At 35.5% G+C, this 26,931-nt stretch overlaps 1 long non-coding RNA gene across 2 annotated transcripts in view; it reads right to left on the bottom strand.

Moving 5' to 3' along the window:
- The window catches only part of LOC132541434 (uncharacterized), a 403,780-nt gene extending 385,492 nt beyond the window's left edge, over positions 1–18,288 (bottom strand). For both annotated transcript variants that reach the window (XR_009552638.1, XR_009552639.1), the window contains exon 1: positions 17,900–18,288. This is a non-coding gene — a long non-coding RNA (uncharacterized LOC132541434). The remainder of the gene's footprint in view (positions 1–17,899) is intronic.
- Between the last annotated feature and the right edge of the window lie 8,643 nt (positions 18,289–26,931).

Below are 26,931 nucleotides of genomic sequence, written 5' to 3'. Positions count from 1 at the left end.
TCCTCCTCCTCCTCCTTCTTCTTCTTCTTCTTCCTCTTCTTCTTTTTCTTTTTCTTCTTCTTCCTCTTCTTCTTTTTCTTCTTCTTCCTCTTCTTCTTTTTCTTTTTCTTCTTCTTCCTCTTCTTCTTTTTCTTTTTCTTCTTCTTCCTCTTCTTCTTCCTCCTCTTCTTCTTTTTCTTCTTATTTAAATCTTCCTATTTCTACTTTATTATATGTGACAGAGAGAAATTGAAAGTGGAAGAAGAGATAGAGAAAGAGAGAAAATGTTTGACACCTACAGATGGGGAGAGGGGCTCAAACCCAGGTTTTTGAACATGGTTATATGTGTGCTTAACCAGGTGTGCCTCCAACTAGCCCCTTTGAAAACCTTTTTATAGACTTTGGTCTTAGACTATAACTAATGTGAGAGGTACCATCTTTTTCTAAAATTGTTCCATTTGTGTGTGTGTTGGGGTGGGGAGAGGTGTAATTTATTTCTTAGTTATTTTCTACCTTTTTCTTCTCTGCTTCAGTGTCACTTGAGGAAATTTTTATTTATAGGATTGTTGGATTTTTGAAATTTTTATTTTCTTTATTAATTGAGTAGATACAGCCAGAAATTGAGAGGAAGGGGGAGACAGTAAGGTGGGAGGAGACAGAGAGAGACCTGCAGTACTGCTTCAACACTTGGAAAGCTTTCCCACTACAGGTGTATACTGAGGGCTTGAACCTGGGTCCTTACACACTGTAGCATGTGCACTCAACTAGATGCACCACTACTTGCCCCCCCCCGCAAGCCACAGATTGTTGTTTTCATTGTCATACATTTTAATGTTTTGCCTCCATCAAATTTCATTTGAGAGGGCGATCTGAAATAGACTTCCTGAAGTGGCTGTGGAATTGCTTTATGGAAAAAGACAGCAATTTTGCTCTCTCTTGTTTACTCTCCTTTTTGATTCAAATGTTTATTCAGATAAAATGAAACTGCCTTTATAGTTTTTATGGGTTTGCTTTTGAGAGAAACCAAAGCACCATTAATCATTTTATAGGATTCTATATTTGGTTTTGTCATTATTTTATTTTATTTTATTCTGTACTGGAGAGAAAACCCAGAACACTCGTGCTATACAATTAATACACCTCTCACTCCCTGTAGTTGTTGTTTAAAAAAATGACTAAGCTTGTTCAACTTATTTTAGTCAGAACAAGACATTTTAGCATTTGCTTTATAGTTTCTTGATCTCATTATCAATAATTCATTAGATACTTAGACCAGGAAAAGGATATCTTGTTTGGCATCAGATTTTCTTTTCCACAACCATATTCAACACATCAAATTCTATGAATAATTTCACCATTTTTTCCAATTTTTTTTTGAAATCCAATATTCCTTTTATCAACTTGAGGCCAAGTGAACTTTATCTCTTCTATTGACATACCATCTGAAGTGCTGTCTTTATCCTATCTAATCTCTTTGCAAAGCACATTGTCATCACAAAGTTAGAATGATCTTTGCCTTGATCTCCCTTTCTCTTAGTTTCTCTTTCTCTCCCTTTCCTTATATCTCTCTCCCTTCTTCTCTTTCTTTATATGTTCCTTCTTTTTTCTTTCTTTCTAATTATTAAATCTTTTATTTTACGAGAGAGGGAATCTGAGTACTATTTTCGTGTTTGTAGTGCCAAGTATCAAACCCAGGATCACACACCTGCAAGTTCTGCTCTTTACTGCGGAGTCACCTGCCAACCTGACTAGAGTCATCTGTGTAAGAAGAGAGAGAGAGGAGAGAGACAGAGAGAGAGAGAAAGGGAAAGGGACAGAGAGAGAGAGAGAAAGGGAGAGGGACAGAGAGAGAGAGAGAGAAGGAGAGGGGTGAAGAGAGGGAGAAAGAGAGAGAGAGAGAGAAACACACAGAGAGAGATTCTCCTGCCTGGTACAGACTAGACACCATTGGGGGTTCTTCCAAATGACTACATAATCTGGCTCCTCTTTCTTTTTATTTTATTTTTTTAAATTTTGTAAAATATTTTTATTTATTATTGGATAGAGATGGAGAGAAATTGAGAGGGGAGGGAGGAATAAGGAAGAAGAGAGACACCTGCATCTTTGCTTCACCTGCAGGTGGGGACCAGAGGCTTGAACCAAGGTCCTTGCACACTGTAATGTGTGTACTTAACCACGTGCACCACCACCTGGCCCCCACTCCTCTGCCTTCTTACAGCATTCTTTCTTATTTATTAGTGTGCTCTAGTCACCCTCTCCTTTTCATTCCTTGATTTTAGTAAGCTCTTTTCCACTTAAGTTAGTCTTCCTAGATGACTTTACATATACACTTATTGCTTGATTTGAAGACTTTCTCCAAAACACCTTCATTATTTTGATAAACATGTCCTCTATAGAGAATCTTCCCTGGCAATTTACTCCACCTGAATTATATCAGACCCATCTTTAAAAATTTTCTGTCCTTTCTTATCATTATTTCTTTTCAAATGTTCATTTGTACAATTGATTATTTCTGGAAACTCTTGTTTCCTCTTTTTTCTTTTCCTTTTTTTTTTTTTTTGGTCATCTCCAGAGATTTACCATTCTCGTCTTATTTTTTGTTCAGCCAGGATGAACTAGTTAGAGAGGCAGAGAGAAAAGAAATAAGTGGCACCACCTCAATGCAGCAGTGGAATGAGGCTTGAACCTGGGTGGTGCACAGGGGAAGGTGATACACTATCCAAGTGAGTCCTCTTGACTTTGAAGTCCTTAACAGCTAACACTTCCTGCGCTTTGCACCACCCGTGTTTAACCCGCTGTGCTATACCACTCAACTCCCTAGTTAACACTTTTCTTAAAGATGCATGTGTGTGTGGACTTCTGGGAGGCATTGTTTATGGAGTAGCTGCAATCAGACCTTTGCTCTTCCTGATACAACTATTGTACACAACAAGAGATCGAACTGGACACATAATCTGCAGCTCAAAAAAAAAAAATCCACAACCTCAGGTTTATGCCACCTTCCAGATACCTAGCTATAGATGTTACCATGATTCCACCCTGACTTCTCTGGGCAGATGACCTCCACAATGTATCCTGGACTCTCCCATCTTCAGAGCTCTGGCCCACTAGGGAAAGATACAAATAGGCGGGGGGTGCTGATCTACCTGTCAACGCCTAAGCTCAGCGGAGAAGCAGCAACAGAAGCCAGAACATCTACCTTCTGCTCCCCATAAACAACCTTGATCCAGACTCCTAGCAGGGGAGATGTGATAGGATGAAGATAAGAGGACTCTGCACTCCAGCTCCATCAGCACCCAGAGAGAGAGAAGGAAAAGGAGAGGGACATGTGGAGGTGGTTATGATGTCCTGAGTGGCTTAGAGGGAAAGAGAGGAGTGGATCAGAAAAAGAAGGGGCAACTATATATAAATGTGTACAGACAATTATAGAGAAGATGGTTGGCCCATGTCTAAAACTTTGGGGGAACTGTGGTGGATTGCAGTGGGGAGAGTGAAGATTCAGAACTCTGGTGGTGAGAATGGTGTGGATTCAAACCCCTGTCGATATGTAATTCTGTAACAAAAAATTAAAAATAAATAAAATAAAAAGATGTATGTATGCATGCACATGTGTATGCATGTATGCATATGCACATATATTCATAAAACACAGAGAAGCCAGGACAACATTAAGTTCTGGTATATGATGGTATACAAGATATTCACAATAGGAAATCAGGGCCTGGTGCATTCAAGTCCTATGATATCCTACTGAGTTATCTCCCTAGTCCATTTTTAAAGTTTTTTTTTGTTATTTCAAAAACATAGTGCTTGACACAAGTGTCAAGAAATACTTGTTGAAAATTATCAATATTATTTATTATAAATGTGCTTTAATATTTCATAGGTAGCACATTTTAATTCTTTTACTATTCCATATATTCCATATAGTTTTTTTTTTTTTTTTGCCTCTAGGGTTATTGCTGGGGCATGGTGCCTGCACCATAAATCCATTGCTCCTAAGGTTATGCTTTTCCCTTTTTGTTGCCCTTGTTGTTTTTTTTATCATTGTTGTGCTTACTATTATTGTTGTTGTTATTGATGTCATTTTTGTTGGATAGGACAGAAAGAAATGGAGAGAGGAGGGGAAGACTGAGAGGGTAAGAGAAAGATAGACACCTGCAGACCTACTTCATCTTTTGTGAATCAACTCCCCTGCAGGTGTGGAGCCGGGGCTCTAACTGGGATTCTGACACCGGTCCTTGCACTTTGTGCCACATGTGCTAAACCTGCTGTGCCATCCTCCTATCCCCCTATTTCATATAGTCTTTAAGCCCCTCTCCAACATGGCGAAGTATTTTTGAAATGCTGCTATTTAACGTTCTGCATTAAAAAATAGAAAAACAAATTGTAATATTCAATATGAATTCTATTGATAGAATGTAACGAGACCATTCTTTCCATTGTTCTTACATTATCTATTAATGTAGTCTAAGGTAAGAGCAGTAAGATTTGTTAGCAGCTTGACTTCACGATTGGTGCCTATTAAAATAATGATTAACTAAAATCCATAAACCATTTTTCCTTTGTTTCTTAGGTAGAAGTTCCCATTTGAAGTCACATATTTAATATTTTTTCAACTTATGTACAAAACCATATACTTACTTTGCCCAAGCTATAATTATTACTTGCTGTCATGGATGGATGATCACTGATCATCCTTTTCACAATGGTATTTATGTATAATCTAGATATGCAAATGTTCTTTTTTCATATTCAATTTGGCAAGAACCAAAGAGAGATTTTTATTGATTATCTCTTCTCAACCCCAGGCATTTGGCTAAGGGTCCACATTATTTGGTTCAGATTATGTCAAACCAAGAACCAAATATATAACGTATACAAGAAATAGATTTAATTATATTGTATACAAAATGCATACTACGCAATTATATCTTGTAATTTGAGACTGATATATAGTAATGAGTTTATTTTGGTTTTCTTTACAAATTTTAACATTAACTATCTATATTGGTTCGAAAAAGGAGGAAAGTTCATCCAAATACAGTTAAAAGCACTTTGCTTTATATGAAATGAGAGCTGTGCCATACTTCTTTTGAAAATTAATTAAAAAGCTATAATTATTCAAATCTTACAGTAGCCATATATTATGAGTTTCAGTTACATATTTTTGACAGAGAAATTGAGAGAGGAGGGTAAGACAGACATGAGGAGAGAAAGACACCTATAGACCTTCACTGCTTGAGAGGCAACCCCCCTGTAGGTGGGGAGCTGGGGGCTTGAAGAGGGATCCTTAACTCCAGTTCTTGAGCTTTGTGCCATGTGCACTAAACCCACTGCAGCTAGCGCCCGCTCCCCCACATATGTTTTTTTTTATAAAGATTAAAATAATAATTGAACTTTTAGACTGTGAAGAGTCACCACCTGACCCCTCACAGTTTCTATATTGCAGAGTCAGAAATGGAATATAAATTGTTCTGATCCTTAAGTTGCACTCTTAATTTATCTTCAAACTTTATAGAGATACTTTTTGCTATTTAATGAAATTAGCTTCTTATATTGACTTTTATTAATCAGAAATCTGCCTGACTTTGATTTCACTCTTCCTTTTTCTAAAATGGTAAAGGAAGAATAGTTTTGCTGAAATGAGAGTTAATATTACTGTCTAAAGGTGTAACAACCGATGTAAAAACACTCAGTCTTGGATTCTCATTGATTCATATCAATCATTGAGTTAAGTAATATCTTTAGTTGTACAGATATATTTTATAGTATGATGCTGATACAACTTACAAAACAGAAATCAGAGGAACTAAAACATAGAAGTAACAGTGATTTTATTTAAAGCATTTATATTCTTCAGAGGTAGAGAGTACATTTTCCCATTTTAAAAGAAAATAGTGGGGTTTTTTTTTTTGGTATATTAAGCTTGAACAGAATTTTGAAAAATACTAGAACAATTTGAATTTGGAAAAAATTAATGATATAAATATGAAACTAATCTACATAGGTATATGTAGCTATTCATAATAGTATCTTGGACTGCCTTCTTTAAAATGTACACCTTACTGAAAAAAATATATACTTTATTACATGCACACATGCCATATTTTATAACTGAATTTTAAAACACTGTCAGTTACATGGATATACATAAATATGTAAGCAAACTCTCTACTTACAAATTTGTATTATTTCAAAAGACTTTTAAAGAACACTTTTGTTTTTAGGGAAGCAACTATATTTTATAGACTCCACAATGCCTGAGGTAAATCTTTTCTTTTTTCTTTTATTTATCTTTCGCTAGGGCACTCTTTAGCTCTGGATTATGGTGGTGCTGAGTTCTAAGCTTGGACCTCTGGAGGCTCTGATTTGAGCCTTTTTGCATAACTAGTATGCTATCTCCCTCACACAAATTTAAGTGCTATTTAAAGCCAAATCCCAGTACTGGATTGTTTCTAGAAATAAGCTTGATTTCACTCAGTAATACATCTTAACAAGACAATGTTCTACAACTAAGTCTAGATGTTAACAATACACAGTACTTTTCTCAGACATTGTATAGTCTAGTATGAGATATATATGTATATATATATATATATATATGATCAAATCAATGATTAGCATTCAGAATGATACAGTGGAATGGTAAAGCAAAGACATTCCATCTTGATTAAGTAAAGAGCCAGCAGAACTCTCCAAAACGAAATGATGAATGAGTGACCTGAGGGTTATGAGAGGTGTAGAGAAGTTACTCCTGCAAGTTTAGATAATGTGGGATTGAAGGGTTGAAAGAGAGATACTACAGACTTGAGACATAAAAAAAAAATCTTTCTTTTCTATGAAATAGTTTTTACATCTGTCCAATAACTCTCTCTCTCCCTCTCCCTCCCCCCTCCTGTATTTAGGTGGCCATTTAAAATATTAAGCAATATGTCAGACCTCTACTTTTTAGATGTTTGTAGTACCAACAACCACCCTCCAATCCCCACACCAACCAGAAAAGTCTCCAAAAATTATCAAATATCCCCCAAGAAGCAAAAGCACTCAAATGAGATCTAGTTCTATATGCAAGAATACTTGTCACTAGAATAAATTGCTAACTCTACACTGACAAAATAATAAATAAATAGCCAAACTGAATTTGAATTCCCCCAAATTGATCTCTATGTACCCTAAACTAAGGTAGGTGAGAAATAGTCTATGACTTTACTGTACACTTCTCAACTACCTAAAACCTAGCATTTACAATTTAGTATACTTCATTTGTCTGAAAGTGAAGACATATACATATATTGCAGTCATAAATCAAAACATTTCTGATTTGGCCATGACATTTAATGATGATCTAGCTTTCATTCCTTTCTATTATCAAAAAAGCTTTCCTAAAAGTTACCAGAATATGGCAGGTCTTTTAGTAGAAATAAGAATTGAATCAGTCTTACACATACTATGCTACCACATGACTTCCAAGAGTCTCCTTAAAAGAGGAACGTCTATTTAGTCAGGTTTTATTATTTTCTTCTTTAAAGAAAGAATGATCCATGAAAATGATAAAGTATGATTGGTTTAAAGCACAATATTCCAACTTTAATCATTTTCTAAATCCAAAGATATTTCTAGATGAAAGCAAAGGAGGTCATTTCCAAATCATTTCTTGAAACTTAAGCCTACCCAGAGGAAAGGTAATTTTGTTTGATCCTGAACATCAAGTGAATTTGTTCACCAAACCATTTATTCCAAAAAGGTAGTTAAAATAATGTAAAATTGATGCAATGTATGCATAGCTAAATTAACTAATTACAACCTTCTAAAACCATTTAACCTTTATAGTTCCTATAAAAATATTTGATTTTCTTTAGAAAAATAGAATTGTATTTTTAAAAGGCCATACTCATGTCTTTCTTTTTCTCTTCTCTCTCTCTCTTCCTTTCTGTCTTTCCTTCTGTCTTTCTCTCTTTTTTTTCTTTTTTTTAAACTTTCTTTACTTTTTTTCTGAAGGGAATATAAATGATTATATATTAAAATATCAGGAAGAAATTAAAATACAAGGAATTAAGAGGACAAAGATTTACCCTTAAGTCAAGAGCTCCCATAAAAAGAAATATAAAATTATTTACTCTGTAGTAATAACAATAAGTTTTACTACGAGAAGCACTGATGTTAATGCCTCAGTAAGTATACCGAACCTCCGGACATAAATGAAAGGAGACTCAGTTATCCTACTTCAGGTATTCAGACCTTACAGACAAAATATATACACAGTACATTGTAGTATTTGCTTATTTTAAGCTACATTCTATTTATGTAATTTATTGTCAGAAATACTACACAAAGTTCAACAAACTGAAAAGTCTAATTGCCTGCCAGTAGTTACATTTGCTCCATACTCATCCATTGTAATCACAGACAGAAGTCAAGAATTGGAAGGATTTACAGAGACTCTTACATGTCCATGAGAGGTATAAAATACTTATGAAAAAAAGAAGAAATGTACTGTGACAGTTCCATCCTTTAAAGAGATTGGAAGAACGGGAGCCTACCTCAGGGAAAAAATGGTGGAAGTAATTACAGACCCTCAGGGTTTTTCTAATCCACATCTGTCTATTATTAATTCATTATAACTTCCTTCTTTATTTTGGAGATAAAATTGTCACTTATTTCTCTCCTAAAACCAAATGACATTACAAAAGACACCTAGTGGTAAAAGTATTAACAGAAATAGCTGTCACAGTAACATACAGACAAACATGTTATACATTGGGGAGAAAAAGATGTATGAATATGATTTTTAAAAATAAGGCACCCATCATGCAGAGGTTAATTTGTTGATTCATGACTTCCACTTATCCAATGATATTGAATCACATGAACAAACCTCTACATCTAATCAGATTTTTTTATTGAATTGTGACCTTTAATCCACCTTCTTCTTGATTATGAATGACAGTGACCTTTATCTAATTTAAAGCAGACACTCTGATGCAAAAATATGCAAACTAAACATGTAAATTCTGAATCAAACTGAAAATGTGCATAATCTACTGGGGAGAAATTATTTCAGAAGACATTTATATTAAGGCAAATCAGATATTTGAGAGTAAGTGAGTTAGTCAGCATACGAATGGTTAGTCTGAAGTGTTGCAAAAACCAAATGCTGTTTCTATTTTCTAGGCTTCTATTTTGGAAACTGAAATGTCAATATACATATCAACTCTTATTATACTACTCAGCATTTTATGGTATTCAGGAAATGATCACAATGTAATAAAGCCAGACAAAATTATTTTTAAGGGGTTGGCAAACTGTGCCGGAATATTCAATACATATTTATTTCAATTCATTTTCAACTACACAAGAACCTAGTGGAATTCAGCCACAGCACATGTACTATGTTGACTTCCTGATAATATTTCATCTCATTAAAGAGTAACTGTGTGCCCAATAGCAGCTGGCAGTTGGTCTGTTTCTAGGACAGATATAGATATAGATGACATAATATAGATGTGGATGCAGATAAAGATTACTATCTCAAGGAAAAAGAATTTGAAAGCATACAGGAAGCACATTTTCATTGAGAATAGGGTGCATATCCTGTACAAGGCCTATTTCTTTTAATTCTTCACACTGTCTCTGTCCCTTTTTCTGTGGACAAATGCTCTAATAAAAATACTTCTAAATTAACATTATCAAGGGCACACGCTGACCTGGACACACACTAGAAGGCAGACTGATCTTATGATCCATCCTCCCTCTTCTCAAGCCATACTATTCCTCTTTAGAGCTATTAATGCAAACTGGACAGTCAGTGCTTTTAGTATGTACGCAGACATGATCTGGACTACCGCACTGTATTAAACACACACACACACACACACACACACACACACACACACACACGAGAGAGAGAGAGAGAGAGAGAGAGAGAGAGAGAGAAGAGAGAGAGAGTTATATGTGATAAAGACTACTTTATAGCAGGAAACCACTGAGAACATTTCACTGTCAGAAGCCCAGCAACAGTACCCGGCAGGAGCTTATACTTTCACCATTAACACCGGGAGGGGGGTGTCAGATTGCCGTATCTGAAACAAACAAATTTACCCTGACAGATAATCAGCATTTTGCACTGCTTAGTACATGTTTATCTCCCACTATTGACATAATTACACTAAAAGTGCACTTAATATAATCTTTCATAGGAAATTAAACAGTTTTTAATGATATACTTGTATCAATATATATATATATACTTGATTGAAGACAGAGTTCAGGGAGTGGAATATCGATACTAGATGTTCTGGGAAAACACATACATGAAGCAATGACGAGGAGATCAATGAACATCAGGAACAATCAATTACAGTCTGTGTTTAAGGAATTCATTTACATAGTTTCCAAAGACATCAGAAAAATCCTACAAAGCAGGGAAATACTCTCCTGGGATTTTCATGTCCCAATGACTCTTTTCTTCTGATATGTGCTTTGTGCTCAACTCACAGAGAGAAAAAAAAAAAATCTAAAAAGAACAGTCCTCTTAGGATGAATTTTGTATTTGGTGACTTCACAGTCAACTCTTCTCAGAGTTCTCAGTGTGGCCTTTGAACTTGGATGCTGGAAACTCCCAATAACCTGCACAGTTACTACTCGAAGGAAATCCAGCTACCTCTGTAGCTATCACCCAACAGCCTAGTAGCGCTAGAAGGCGTACCAGTTTATGAGCCATAGAAATGAACACATATTGGTCATTAGGCATAAGGCCTTAAGGATATTAAATCAGGACTTGAGAAGCACAGGGAGCTGAAAATATTAATTTTAATCAAAATTTTAAATATAACCCCCAGCATAGGAAGCATCTTATTTTACAGTATATGCTAGTCACAGCTTTCTTTTGCCTAACCATCACAGAACTCATAATTTTCAATCTATTCTCAGCTATACTATGTTGGAAACAGTTATGATCAGTGCTTTGTTGACTCATGAATCTCCTTTCTTAGCTACAAAGTGAAATTAAACCATGAACCATCTATATACATATGTCTATGAATGGAATCCAGGGTAATGTAATTTGATGTTGGAAAGAAAATAAAATGAATATAGGAAAATGCTGTCATAAGAGCTCATTATTCTCTGGAACACACAGAAAATATATATTTTTTTCATTTGAAGATTAAGAAGTGAGTAGATATATTTTTTAATTTTTAGCACATAGATGAAGAAATTGAATTCAGACTGACTAAATACTATTTTCAATGACTGTGATTTCAACCTACTTCTAGTCTTTCTAGAGCTAGTACTTTTTCTGTTTCATTATGCTTCTTTTGTAAAGCAAGTTCACATAATTTCCAATGTCTTTTGCTTTTTGCTTTCTAATAAGCAGGCAGAAATTGAACCACAGTTCTTTATTCTTTTCATCAATTAGGAATAAGTACTCATGCTTGCTCTGCCCTCTTTGAATCCTACAAATTCCTAGTAACTAGTATCCTGTGACTCTTTATTTCCTGATCAGAATTTATTTTAAATATTCGGTGTTCTTTTTTTGTTTTTATTGGATAAGACAGAGAGAAGTTGGGAGGGGAGGGAGAGCTAGAGATGGAGAGAAACCTACAGACTTGCTTCAACACTTGTAAATTACCTGCCCACTACCTACCCCCGGCACCCCCCACTCCCCGACTCCCCACCCGCTGGCTTGAACTGGGATTTTTGCCCGGGTCCTTGCACTTCATACTATGTGCACTTAACCCAGTGTGCTACCGCCCGACCCACGCTAATCAGAATTTCACAAATAATCTTTAACATCTTCAGAGGCAATGAAGAAAAATAAAATGACTTCAAAGTTGAGACAGTGTAATAGCTCTAGCACTAGGGTAGAATATTCCAAAAGTGAGGGGGCGACGCTTATTATGAACTGGGGCGACGCTTATTATGAACTGGATACATTTTGTTTCTTTGGGCTACTCAGAGGAGGATATCTAGGGAGCCCTACTTTGTACCGTGGCTGGCAAACTCCAATTTACTTTCTTATTTTCCTTCTGTCAGTTCTACTTGCAAAAACCTGTCTTATGCCACCCACCCCAACAATTTTCTTGGAGGGCCCTGGCTGATCTGAAGCCACCTCTTCTGAAAGGTTCCATCTTTATTAAGTTTGGAAGTTTGCCTGTGTAAGACTGGCTTTGCAAATTCTTTTCAGAATTTGATTTACGGTTCCAAATGCTCTCTGTGGTATTTCTAATTGGATTGGACTATTTTATAGTTTACTTTAAAAGCCACATTATGTACTGTGCTTTCATCCTTACTCCACCCTCCCACCCTCCACCAGGCCTAGGGTACTCATTCCCAGGTAGTAAAGCTTTAGGCCTGTTTCTCTTTTAGATTAATTAGTATTTCTGCTCCAACTAATGTATATGAAGAGTTTAGTGATAAAAAACTAAAATGTTGTAAACTCTGCTCACTAAGAAAGGATGAAATTCTTTAAAATCTTCAAAAACTATCCGCTCACCTTTTCTTCCCTCTGCAACTTTGCATATTGTTTTCTCTTTTTCAATCTCCACTCATACTTTTGGGTTGAATGATTTTACTGTTTGTCACATACACCTTTAATTTCTAAAAGTTAGAAATCAGATAAATAGATAGATGACAGAGAGATAGATATGTTTTTTGCCCACTGATGATGTATTTTTCTGCTTCTGTTTTTAAAACTGAGCATCTGTTAATTTCTATAAGATGTCAGACTATGGATTCATTATATGGTATATAATTAGGACTTCCCAAATGTTTGAATAGGTATATGTTCCTTTCTTTGTTCCTGGATCAAAACTTTGAAAATATTTAAGCAAGGCAAACAAATATTTTAAAAAATCCAACTGATCACTTACATGTTAATAAATAAAGAATAGTCTTTGGTTTTAGCACTGAGTGGAGATCATTAAAAGACATAGAGTATGATTTTTACCCTCAAGTTAGTTCAGAAGCTATTTGGGATACAAAATATGACCTACTAAACATCTGGAGTGATGTGAGAAAGAGTTCTGATGGTGGGAATTGTATGAAGTTGTACCCCTCTTAACCTATGGTTTAGTCAGTGTTTACTTTTTTTTTTTTATAAATAAGAAATTAAAAAAGAGAATACAATTATAGGTGGACTTGTGTGTGTAAATTCAAGGTTCTGTGAATTTATAAAGCAAGGGGTCCCTTAAAGAGCTCTTGACTGTGCAAGTCTATTGATAGCAAATTAACATGTACAGTAATAAGCAAACAGGTGATGTTTCCAATGTTGGTTTGTCTTTACTCTTCTTTTACAAATTTTGCTTGACTTTCTGAACTGTAACTGTCATTAGCTAGTAAAGTTCCATTAGCCTTCCAGTCTGAACTGATTAAAAACATTTATAAGACTTACGCTATCAGATGATTTATTTTACTCTTATTACAAGTTTCATATAGTGAGTAATAGATTTTATTTTTAACTTTAGAAAATGACCTATTTTTAGGTAGGAAATCCACTCATGCAGTTGAAGAATTTGACAATGAGGGACACATTCTTCAAATGTGTCCCTCATTTTTAGGTCCATTTTTAATCCGTTTGAATGTTTATATCAACACGTACCTTATAACTACCATCCCCTGTTCTTCTTTCATTCCTTTGATTCCTTTCAAGGTATGAATATCAACCAAGCAATGGAGAAATACGATCTCAAAGGAATGTCTTACAGGCTAAGGAACTCACTCAGCAAGAGATGATGGAAACGTGAGCTTAAATTTAAATTAATTCCCAACCTTGCCTGTACCAATATTCAATGTCTAAGTTAGCTAATACTGGCAGCAATGTTATATTAAAATACCTTTACAGATAGGTTCTTGGGCTTTTTGCCTGCCAACAGATAGAGGTTCTAGATATATAGGACAGCCTGCCTGCCTTATTCTTTAAATGGGACCTAAAAATAATGCTGCCATCGCAGAATGACACAAAATTAGTTTTTATTCTTTACTCACAAAATGCATCCCTTTCTCAGCTGCTCCTGACTCAGGTTTCTCATATTTCTGCCACTTGATTATGTGTTAATGCTGTCAAAATGTTTGTTTACAGTACATAGTTGATACTGATGGGTCAAATGAACACTGTTTTGAATCTTATTTCTATGAGGTACATGCAGAACAGTTCATCTTCTCCTACTGGAAGGAGAAACAGTTGGAAACAGTTCAAAATATCCAAAATAAACAAGTAACGTCATAAATGCTTTTTTGTATGGACCTGTTCTTGCTCATTTCTTTTTAAGGCGATAACATTTTCTGACACAAAACCAGATAACGATGATCACCATTTTAGAGTCTGGCCATTTAAAGATGCATTTTCACCTCATTTATTTTCTTTATCTGCTTTTCTAAATGTGCTGGTATATTTCAACTGGAGAAATTTTCATTTGGATGTGACTAATGCAAAGAAAAGAAGAGAAAAGAAAAGAAAAGAACTCCCCACTACCACTCAGGAGATTTTAAAAATAAGGTAAGGCAGAAGAATATACATGTCTTTTTTTTTTTTTTTTTTGAGAAGCAGTTGTTTGCATGTGAATTTTAATTGTTACCAGAACTTCAATGGAGTTGCAAGGAAAGATAGATAAAGCCTCAGGTTAATTTCCATCATTACCAAGCACTTTACACCACTAAAAAGAAAATAATAATAACAATAATCTGAACATATAAAGAGATGTCAATCTTGTTCTTTAGACAGGAAAAAAAAAAGGTGTTTCAAAGACTGTCAGTAGACCAGTCAGTCAATTACAGATCTGATTTAGTTCTTAACTCCTTGAGGTAAAGAACAAATATGCAGCAAGCATAACTGCTTTTTGCATGTTAAAGAAAGCAAATGTAAAAGTATGTGCTGTTATAATAGTACAGACAGAAGTAGATTTATGAAAACAGTAAAAAAAAGAGAGAAAGAAATCAGGATCATATTTTGAAGAAAAACTATAAAAATGCTTTGTTTTGTTCTGTTTGTTTTAGTAATCTGAGTTAATCCACTAGGAAGACTATTGTAGGATGTTTCAAAGTCCATTAAAACAATGTGTTCAAAACCCAATTCTCCCACTACTGTGTAACTATAGTTAAATTACTGACCCTTTCTGTACCTTGATGTCTTTCTCTATGAAGCACAGGTAATGGTCCCACAAGCCTCATAGTATCATGCAGATTAAATTAATATAAAAAATGATTAGTATCCACTGTGTTTTCACTTAATGTGAAAGTCAATCTCTGCACATCAATGAGCTTCAGGATTTAGAAAACATGTATTATAGGAGCCTTCCTGAGAAATTTGGAATGCCTGCAGGAGATAAGTCATTGAATGTCTGCTGATAAAGCACATCATTTCCCCTCTAGCAGGGTTGCGAGTTTTCCTGGTCTCACTGAATTACTCCCGAAGTTACAGAGAACTTATTAACACCCTCCATAGCATTCATTTAAGATGATAATTTATCTTTCTAACTGTTCTAGATAAAAATAGTAGGAAAGAGTCAAGTGAGAAGAGCAGCTATACACCTACTAGGCTTATCATAGATTATGCTGCAAGGTGCATTGTAATAGAGTAAAAAGCAACTTCTTTTGAGCAGTTGCTATAATGAGTTACTAGAGAAATGACAAGTTTGCAGATGAAGCAAAGGAACCAATGGGAGTTGAAGGATGTGACCATCTTATTCATGAGGCACAGTAAAATCATTATGATTTAACACATGCAGTTTATGTCTTTAGAGGTTCACAAAAAATGTGAATGCCTATAAAATATGTACTTTTGAAATAGCTCTCTGATATAATGGTTTGAAAGTCCATTGAGACTGCAATCAGTAATATAAAATACTCAAAATTTGGTTGTGAAGAGAACGTCTAGTTGTTTGCATTTTTGCTGTCCCCAAAAGATCTCCCTGTCTACTCTGACTACTTTTTATATCTATCCTCAGCTTGACTGCTGACAGAGTATTACATGGTGTTCCTTTGTTCTGAAAGGACATCCTTTAGTTTCATACTAGACTTAAGTTCTAACAACCAGGCAATCCCACACACCTTTCTATTTGTTAAGGGCTACCTGTGATTTGGGTATTCTTCTCCAACTCAGTTTAAAAAGGAAATAATTACCCTCGGTCATTAGTGATGAATCCTTTTCTCTCCCTGTAATACTAAAAATGTGAATGGAATCCTTTAGTGACTGTGTCTAGGGAGAAGATTTTCATGGACAACTATATGATTCGAATAGATAAATTCAATTAGCCTTCCCTGGGAAGCTTTAGTTTACTTTACAACTCAGTATTTTAAAGAGTTTTAAAGAAATTCTAATTACAGCATACAGAAATAAGTCAAATTGCTCTTCTCTCTCTGTAAAGGGATTTTATTACTCACTGCCATAAAACATATCTTTTTCTCCTCTCTGTTGCTATCTTAGCAGAGTAGCCTGCATACCAATAGAATCACTAAAATGCCAAGATGTAGAACATATTTATCTGTTAAATTCTATGTACAGTAACCTAACAAATGCCAGAGACAGAAAGATTGCCCTCTGTACCATAATACTTGTGTAGATGTCTCCTTTATGCTAACAATGACAAGGCTTCATGCCTTGTACTGTACTCAAAAATCAGAGTGCATCTTTTTTCTCAGAAAAATCTGCATCAAAAAGAAAAAGAACTGCACATTTTTGGCACTGAGTTTTTTTTTTTTATGTGGATAATGATCTCCCCCAAACCCCACCAACAACATGTATCTACCAAGAAGATGAAATCTAAAATGTATGTCTTTAGAACTATTCAGTAGAGGGTTTTTTCCTTTTCTTCTTTTCAGAACTGTCAAGTTAGTTTACTGTTTATATTCAGCTGAACCCTATACAAGAGATCAAGTAGCCTCACATTGCTACATCAAGCTTTCTTTGAAAAATGAAGTAGTAAAGTAATATTAGTAAGAAGTGCTTGCAAAGACAAGAATCTAAATTGGAACTTAAATGCTCTAATTACACTTGTACTAATCAAAAACAGATTATTTGAGGATGAAATATTAAGCATTTAGTATGTTTCAGAATTGAAATAACTAAGAAGTGATTAAAATATCATTAGAAGTAACTTCAAGGAAACACATGAAGTAATGTAAGCCCAAGAATTACCTTCATAAATCAGCATGTATATCATGCTATCTTTTAGCCTTTCACATGGATTCTTGATCCAAACATAACCATTTAACTATTGAATTACTATTACAAGTTACATGACTGTATTATACAAACAGAAGCTTTTTTTCAACCTTGCCACATTGAATTTATTTTTTGCCATGCAGTTTAATCTCAAAACAATAAGTAGTCACATGTATAATGACAGTAACTGAATTCTAACTAAGTGTAGTACTTCTGCATAGCCTAGTAACAATTTAAGAAATGTTCACATATGTATCTATTTGACAGGCCTGTTAGCAATAAGGTCTTAAGCTTCTCTGCAGCAGAATGAAGTAAAATGTACCCTTATCTTGTTGTTAAGAATATTTCACCAGTTCTTTTACACATAAATACTACAAGAAGGTTCATGTTAAAAAAAAAATTAACACTAGGTGAATTTTGCACTTGACTATAATTGGCAGGATACTTGATAAGTTAAAACATACTGAGAAAATTTTAAGAGGCAAAACTTGATAGAAGATTGCATTTTTAGGTTAGAGAGAGGACACTGCAATCTTTCTGTCATTGTACAACTGAATCTGGCTTCAGGGAAAATAAATATCAAAATACCCAGCACTTAAACAATTGTACCTATATGGTTAAGTAACAAAAGCATGAAGCACCTGGACTCACAGCGTTTGTAGCTAATGCCAACAACAATATAAAGCATTCAAGTGACATTTGATAATGAGCAGACAGTGGAGGCATTACACACGTCTTTAGAAGAATCAGGCTTCCTACCTTGAAAAGACAGATGGAGGTAAGTTCCTTTATAAAAAAAAAAAAAAGTTGTAAGTAAAGCCAGGCAGCAGTTGCAGTAAATTGAGTCCTTTCAGTCACTGTATACATACAGCAGTTCTGCAATAAGGGGAAAAATATAATAGGAGGAGCGGCTGTGAACGAGTGACCTCCTCAAGCTGAGTCCTCTCTGTGAACCGAGCACTGAAAGCCACTGTTCCTGATTTGCATGGATTATCTCCACTTGAACAGATACAGAGCAGATACATTTAAATTGAGCTGGCACAATAGCGAGAAGATGGAAAAGTGAATGAATGAGGGACAGACAGCTCAAGAGATGGAGAGAGAAAGAGAAACAGACACGGGATCGGAGAGCGTGGATAAGCTGTTTCTTGCAGAAATGTGTCTCAGAAGAGCTACAGCTCCCTCTTCATGTCACAGTTGTAAGATAAGAAATGTTGTCATTAAGGGCTGGCTAATCATAGGGAAAAATATACTTAAATTAGCTGCTGTTCCATGTGATTCAGTTTTTATGAACATGTTATGACTCTGATTTGTCATCAGGATTTTAGATAGTATACCAAAAATCTTTTATTAGTACCTAAGTAAACAGATTTATATAAAACTCAGTTCTGAATGAGGACAGGACTGGGACTTGATTGGCACACATAACAGTGAAGGAATTAGACAATTTATCAACTATAATGTTCATTTTGGAAGGAAATTGGTTCTTGTCAACTTTTAAATAACTATTGATATGTACTGTAATATAGAAATAAAATATTGTCCAATATTTAATAATGATTAATAATCTGAAAAAAGTCTATGTGGTCAAGAAAGGGATTATTTTTTAAAGCTTTTTAAATTAGTTTGTGTGTGTGTGTGTGTGTCTTACTAGAATTTCAAAATGGAAGAAATCTTTCATTGTATACAATGTAGATATATCTTTAAATATAATTAGCATTTGCTTTTACAATCAACAGTTGCAGTGAGCTTTCTATATTCATATTTTCATTTTGAAATTGAGAAATAGGAGGGTGATACAATTGTAACTCTAGCTAACAGTCAATCAGTAAGTCTGTGGCAGAGCTCAGAAAAAACAAAAAACAACAAAAAAACCCCCTCTCATTTAGCAAGTTAACATGAAGCCTGCCTTCTCTTTGTATAAAGGTGTCTGCAGATGCCCAAACAGCCAGGCAATTAGGTCAATTCAAAGGAAAAATCAGTCAAACCAGCTGGTTGAGTGAGTTGATGATAGCCTTCAGGAAGGCAGCATAAATTTATTGTGCACCAAGTGATATCAGTTAAATGTATTTCAAGAAGTGATATTAAAACTCTTCACATAAACATGTGAGTAACATTTGCAGAAAGTAATTAGGAGACTACTGCTGTTTTGGGGAACCCATATCCTGTCAGAAAGATAAAGAATTTAAACACACTATCTTTACAGGAGCTCTGACTTGATGGACAGAAGTGATACTTTAAAAGAAATCTCTAGGAAAAGGCCAACACATATTTCCATGAGATTTAGTAAAGAATTGAAATTTCTGGAGTGTGCAGACTTAGTGACTATAATCGTGTTTAGGAAACAATTGCTTGAAAGTAAAAGGGTGAAGACAATAGTTGTTTCATTTCTCTGACATCCAATAGTCTGATTGCTCTCTGAGTGGATGGGAAAATTCTCAGATTTTTGATATCAATTTGAACACAGCCTGTACTCAGGTCAGAGTTGGAATATTATGGCAGTTTTAATGTTACTTTTCAGGTTAGAGTGTTACGGAATTCAGGTAGCATCTTATCTTTAAATGTCTTTCACATATATTATTTTTTCACACTTTTTTTTAAAAAAAGATGTGGGGCTCTGGTGGTAGGAATTGTGTGCTGCTGTACCCCTCTTATCCTATGGTCTTGTCACTATTTCCATTTTATAAATAAATTTAAAAAATGAAAAAAAAGGTGCTGAAATGGCAGAATATTGATATCTTTTATACCAACTGCTTACTGAAAACTTAGAGTACAGAAAGTTTTTCATTTGGATCTTCACAAAATAAAAGAAAAAGTACAATACAAATGGCTTGTCTAATGTAAAATTATAATAATACTCCCACCTACGCTGGATTGTATACTGATGGATAAGTTTTCATCAGGTGGCCCCTCTGCTCCCTGGAACTTCCCTGTTCCAGACCTACTATTTCAGATAGAAAAAGAGAGAGAGAGGATGATACCATAGTACCAAAGATTCCCCCTGTGCAGTGGGGGCAAGTTCAAGCCTGAGTCACATGTAGGACCCCCTCCTCCAGCTGAATTATCTCAAGAACCTGACTATTGGTATTTAAATAACATGTGTTGCCTATACATCTTACTATCTGAAGCTTAGAAAAGGTTTATTAGTTTTACTCTTTTTTGGGGGTAGAAGGTATATTTAGATTTTAAATCATAACTGCCTGGTCCTAGTTTAGAGAACTATTAGCTTTCTGATAAGGGACAAATTAGTTGTTTGTAAAATGGGCATGATAAAATTATCTTAACTATATGGTTGCTATGAAGATTAAAAGGAAGGCAAAACACCTGGCTAAATAATCAGTGTAAACTACTGTTCTAACTATTATAAAATTTTTCTATAAAATCTGGTTGTCTCTCTATGAAGTGGGTGCATTATTTTTATGTTCATTGAGATGAATAGAAAAATATGACTTCTCAGTTCATTTTTCTTTTTATCTTTCTCTCTCACTTTCTTTTTTTCTTTCTTCCTTTTTTTCAATCTCCCCAGGCAACTTTCTGATGAAATCTCCTTCCTAGTTCCTGAGAAGCAGAAGGAGTGTTGTCTCTACCTTTTTATAAAAGACAGAAATAATTTTCTCAGGAGAGAATGTTGTAGCAGCAGATTCAACCTTCTGTAGAGGAATAGAAATGGTTTGTGTGGTACAATGTGAAGGACACAGAGAAGCTCCAGTCCAGAAATATCTTCCCATCTGTCTTCTCCTATTTCCTGAAATGCCACCATTAAGGGTTCATTTCTATATTTTATTGACTTCCCATTCACCTTTTTCAAAGTATATAGTACTGGAAGAATTAATACATTAGCAAGTTCACAGAGAATAGTATATATGAATTTATAACAGTTTTAATGATTCTGTCAGTTATTTCTCCTGAGAACTAACTGAAGATAAGTGATATAAGGAAAATTCAGTTTCAATGAAAATAATGGGAAAGATCATTTGATATGTGAATGTGTGGAAGAAGTCCCAGTTAGGAACATACCAAACCCGTGTTTGTGTGTATTTGGATCTGCTTGTTTGTGAGGTACCTAGCAATACAGAAGCTTTAGGAAAGTGTCATAAAGGCCTCTGGTGCACTAGGCTGAGCAACAAGGATTCATTCATTCATAGAAAGATATAGGCTTAGACATAGACATAGGCATAGGCATAGGCATAGGCATAGGCATAGGCATAGACATAGACATAGACAGACATAGACATAGACATAGACATAGACAGACATAGACATAGACATAGACATAGACATAGACAGACATAGACATAGACATAGACAGACATAGACATAGACAGACATAGACATAGGCATAGGCATAGACATAGACAGACATAGACATAGACAGACATAGACATAGACATAGACAGACATAGACATAGACAGACATAGACATAGACAGACATAGACATAGGCATAGGCATAGGCATAGACATAGACAGACATAGACATAGACAGACATAGACATAGACATAGACAGACATAGACATAGACATAGACAGACATAGACATAGACATAGACATAGGCATAGGCATAGGTATAGGCATAGGCATAGGCATAGGCATAGACATAGACATAGACAGACATAGATATAGACATAGACATAGACAGACATAGACATAGACAGACATAGACATAGACATAGACATAGACATAGACATAGACATAGACATAGACATAGACATAGACAGACATAGACATAGACATAGACAGACATAGACATAGACAGACATAGACATAGACAGACATAGACATAGACATAGACATAGACATAGACATAGACATAGACATACATAGACATAGACATAGGCATAGAAATCTTGCCAAATGTAAGACATTCAGGTTAGATAATGGAGTGGCAGACCCTTACAACAATTTTGAAATATTTCAGTTCCTTGAAGACTCAAGTCTTCATTCATAACAAAAAATATGAGTACTCTGTCAGTAAAAATCTAAAAATCTGAGATGGAGAACCTCTCTCTCTCTCTCTCTCTCTCTCTGTGTGTGTGTGTGTGTGTGTGTATGTGTGTGTGTGTGTGTGTGTTGTACCTTTCCTTCACTTTCTGGTTGAAATGAATGGAAACAGACTAATTTTAAAAGTGGATTTTTCTTTTTACCACCATACTTAGAGTAATTACAAAGTTTCTGTTGTAATTCTTCCATTGTTTTCTCATTGCTTTGGGGAGGAATATCAGATTTCTTTCTTTCTTTTTCTTTTCTTTTTTGTTTTGGACAGGGACAGATAGATGGAAAAAGATACCACAGCACTGCAAGTATATAATGCTTGACAAGAAGGCAGGGTGTGAGCTCTTTTGGCAAGTAAGAAATTGAGAACAAAGCTACTGCTCTGCCCTAGATCAAGTGCACATAAGCACAGAAGCAGGGTTGACAAGAGACAGTCAGTTGAAACAATCAAAGAGTACAAAGTAGAAGAATGGGTGGGAAATATGGAGAGTATAACTCGAATGTTTTGGAGGATTGAGGTAACAGGATTGGGTTCAGCCTTGGATCTTTGTCCTTCCTCTGCATACACATATATTCATTTGGGTAGCCATGTCTTGGAAACAGAGGATGCTGTTTAAATTACAAGGAGTATTTCCACCAATAATAAAGCTGAGATAAAACTGAGATTATAAATTAGATTTGAGTCTTCAAGAAGTTGAAACATGCCAAAATTGTGAGGGTCTGCCATTTCATTCTCTAACCTAATGTGTTGTATGTCATATTCACATATAAATTAAAATTAATTGTGTTTGGAGACTTTGGGGTACAACCAATCAGAGCGGGAATCACTGCCAGAGCTTTGGAACTCATTTAGCATTAAAAAACCCCCAGCATTTTGAAATCCTTAGTGAGACATATTACCAGCATTAATGCCATTAGTACTACTGATGCTTAATAACTGGAAAATCATATTGATAATAAACAATAATGATAGCAGAGGCAAAGAGACTATCATACCACTCTAATATAAAATGTCTTATTATAAACTTGCCATTCTCTTCTATTGCTTGAATCTATTTATTTTGACATATTTATCTAGAAAATATTGAAGTTTATATACTTAAGCCAAAGAATGACAAATTGCTTCTTGTAAATATTACACTTACAGTAAAATTCTTTGTAAGATAAATGACTATATAGATATTGGACCCAGTAGTGGGAAATATATTTGAATTCTAATAAGGAGTGGTTCAAGCTCAAAAATAATTAATAACTGTCAATTTCTCACAAACATAATGACAAGCAAAACCTCCAAAAGGGTTTCTGAACCACATGTGATTAAAAAATTATGCTGATTAACAGGATGAGTGAATATATTAGAATTCATGTAAATTATCTTTCAATTGCTGCCCTGTTTGCTCTGGACCATTCTAGGTCTAGAAGTTAGATTGCTGATTATTTCAACATTTGACTTTTTCCTAAATACTTTAAAAGATACTTAAGGGGTGGGGATTCAGGTCCTGGGACATGATGCAAGAGGACCCAGTTGGGGGTTGCACTGTGATGTGGAAAACTGGGAAATGTTATGCATGTAACAGAAAAAAAACAAAAACCTTTTTTCTTTATATTCTAAAAAAAATGAAAAGAGAGAATCAGCACAGAGTAGAGGAGGACTGGATGGTTGGTTGAGGGTTAGTGAGTTCTATTTCAAAAAAACCAAAACAATATCAACAACAACAACAACAACAAACCTTAAGGTTCTATGCATCCTAGGAGTTATGCCACTGGTACTTTCCTTCAAGGATAATTTTGTAGTTCTGCTGTAACTTAGTTGATATTCCATTCATTCACATCTTCATAATTTACCTCATCAACTGGCCATTAAGCAGTGGCTGAATAGAATGGAGTTCCTAAGACATGTCTATTTCTACCCAGTATAGGTACTCTCTAGATTAGTCAAGACTTTGTCAGAAAGCATTGTGGTTTGATTTTTCCTCACCTTTTCTAATGACCTATCATTTTTATTTCATAGGAGAGAGAGCAACATATGATTTCCAGAGATCAAAGCAGGATTTTATGTGTGCAAGTCTTGTGCTCTGCCCACTATGCAAGCTTCCCAGACACATCTATCATTTGGCATTTGTAGATGAGACTCAGCATCTGATTTCCAGCAGATAGACATTGTTAATTGCCATAATTTTTACATAACCCAAAACTAACTTTTATTTTTTCCCCTTATTCGTATTCTTCCCTTTTTTCTTTTCCAAGAAACTGAGCTCTTCCTCTTCATATTTCCACAGGGCCTCTAAATAGCAGCTTACTACATCCTTACTTCCCAGATGTTCTGTTCTTGAAATAATAGGATTCTTTGGAGAAAAAGATTCTCTAGAGTTGGTCTCATTGAACTGCTTCTCAGATTACTACTTTGTTTCCACACCTCTGGTGCACTGAGTACAAAACATGGGCATACTACCAGACACAGAATTGAACAGTCCAATAGACTTATTAGACTAACTGCAACAGACAGAGAAGCAGCACAAACAACGTGTTGATGTACTGAGATCAATAAGACTCTGGAAGACGTTCAGGTTCAGTGCCAACAGAAGTTCACATTAAGAGGATTTGAAAGATGTAGGAGAGTCTGAAGAGTTTTACCAGAGGGTAGTGTAAAATCCTTGTGGTATATGTAACAATGGAGAAAAATAGAAGATGATTTAAGAATGAAGTTATTAGACAAGATGATTGGGCATAGGGACTTTAAATTCAGTTCTTACTCCTATTACTAAAGCACTCAGATATTTCCAATGAAAAAGAAGAAAACTTCCAGCTATATTTCATTTATAAAATATGTGTCGTTTTCCAGACAATGGCACTGCTTAATAATAAAGGTGTATAACAATTAATAAAATAAGTCCTTTGTATTTAAAATTGTAACATTAAGCTGGTAAAGAATAAAATAATCCTTTTAGAAACTGGTTTCTGGAAGGCATTTTTTTCCCAAGAAGACCCATGCAACTTATAAAAAGGAGAGATTTATCTGAATTTAGAACTTTAAAAAAATTAGTGTGCATAATAAACATTGTAGCAAAAGACACATGTAGTCCTTCCTCATCACTCCATGCTTTGACTTTTGCGTCTTTACTCTATCGTGGATTTTTCAAATATATTCATTAAGAAGTTGACCGTGATATTAAAGATGATACAGTGTGTGTGTTGTTGTCTGAGTCAATTAAACACCCCTATATTACAATTACAATTACAATGACTGTCTGTATGGACTGTGAGTCTATGTATTCAAGCACCCCTGCAAATTTTCCATTGCCAGGTGCAGCCACTTGACCACATCTTGGGTGTGTTTGGAACTGAGTGTGGGAAACCAGAAACAATCAAAGTATGTTTCTCTCACATGCGCTTCTACATCACTATGCATTGGAAGCATTTTTGTTCTTCTGCTTGCAATTTCTGAGAACCTTTATCAAAGCCCCATGGTGGCTCCAAAATATGCTGCTTCTTCTAAGCCTTTTGACAATGAAACTAAGCACCAGAGACAGAGGCTTACCATCCAGAAGAAGGTGAAACTCTTGGATATGATCAGAGATGGCAAGAAAATCATGGAGGTTGCCTGCCATTATGACTTGAATGAGTCTGCCTTTCCCTCCATCCAGAAAGATGAAAAGAACATCCTTGCAATGGATACTGTCTCTTTCAACAAAGAAGCGAATCTAAAGGGGTGTTATTTCATGTCAAGAGAGGTCTAATAATGTATAAAATTGTATTTAGAAGGTTGTAAACAGGTTTTCTTTTTTAAAAAAATGTTATTTAGAAGATGGAAACACTGACAAGAACCATAGGATAAGAGAGGTACAACTCCACACAATTCCCACCACCAGAACTCTCCATTCCATCCCCTCCCCTGATAGCTTTCCTATCCTTTATCCCTCTGGGAGTATGGACCCAGGGTCATTATGGGGTGCAGAAGGTGGACGGTCTGGCTTCTCTAATTGTTTCCCCGCTGAACATGGGCATTGGCAGGTCGATCCGTACTCCCAGCCTGTCTCTCTCTTTCCCTAGTGGGGCAGAGCTCTGGGGAAGTGGGGCTCCAGGATGCATTGCTGGAGTTGTCTGTCCAAGGCAGTCTGATTGGCATCATGTTATTATCTGAAACATGGTGGCTGAAAAAAGAGCTAACATATAGAGCCAAACAAATAGTTGACTAATAATGAACCTAAAGGCTAAAGGAATAGTGCAGATGAAGATTTGGGGTCTCAATTTTGAAGATAGCTCGTAGGCATATTTTAGTTACATTCCAAAGGACCCATGACTATACTAGTGTTTTCCTGAGCCTAACATCTGCTATGTTTTCCTGAGCCTGACATCTGCTATGCAGGTCCAAGTTGTTGTCTGGGGAGATGATGTCATGGCTGGAAAAAGGACTAGAAAGCTGGATCAGAAAACAGAGTAGCTCCCAAGTATGGAAAAAGTGTATAAATATTGTTGACTAGAAACCCCATTGATTTGATGAGATCTGGGGCCCATATTCAGTTTAGGAGCCTATGTAATGTCTGCATCCCTGTAGATATGAGTTCATATTCTGTGGTCATAAGCAGGAACATTCCGAGCTGCCCCAATTTCAGGACTCATCTTCCTCAGGTGGTAGATAGAGTATGTTATTCAGCCTCCCTTCAGAGGCTGCAACATTCTTTACCATTGTTGACCCACATTGAAGGAAAGGTCCTATGGGGGCCCACAAAGGGGTCCATTATGTTGTTCCTGATGGAGATGACTAGTGACAATGGAGAGAGGGATTTATTTGAGGTCT

Source organism: Erinaceus europaeus, chromosome 11 (genome assembly GCF_950295315.1).
Source record: "Erinaceus europaeus chromosome 11, mEriEur2.1, whole genome shotgun sequence".
NCBI classification, from domain to species: Eukaryota; Metazoa; Chordata; class Mammalia; order Eulipotyphla; family Erinaceidae; genus Erinaceus; species Erinaceus europaeus.
The sequence above is the reverse complement of the archived record's forward strand: the minus strand, read 5'-3'. Positions and strand labels throughout refer to the sequence as shown.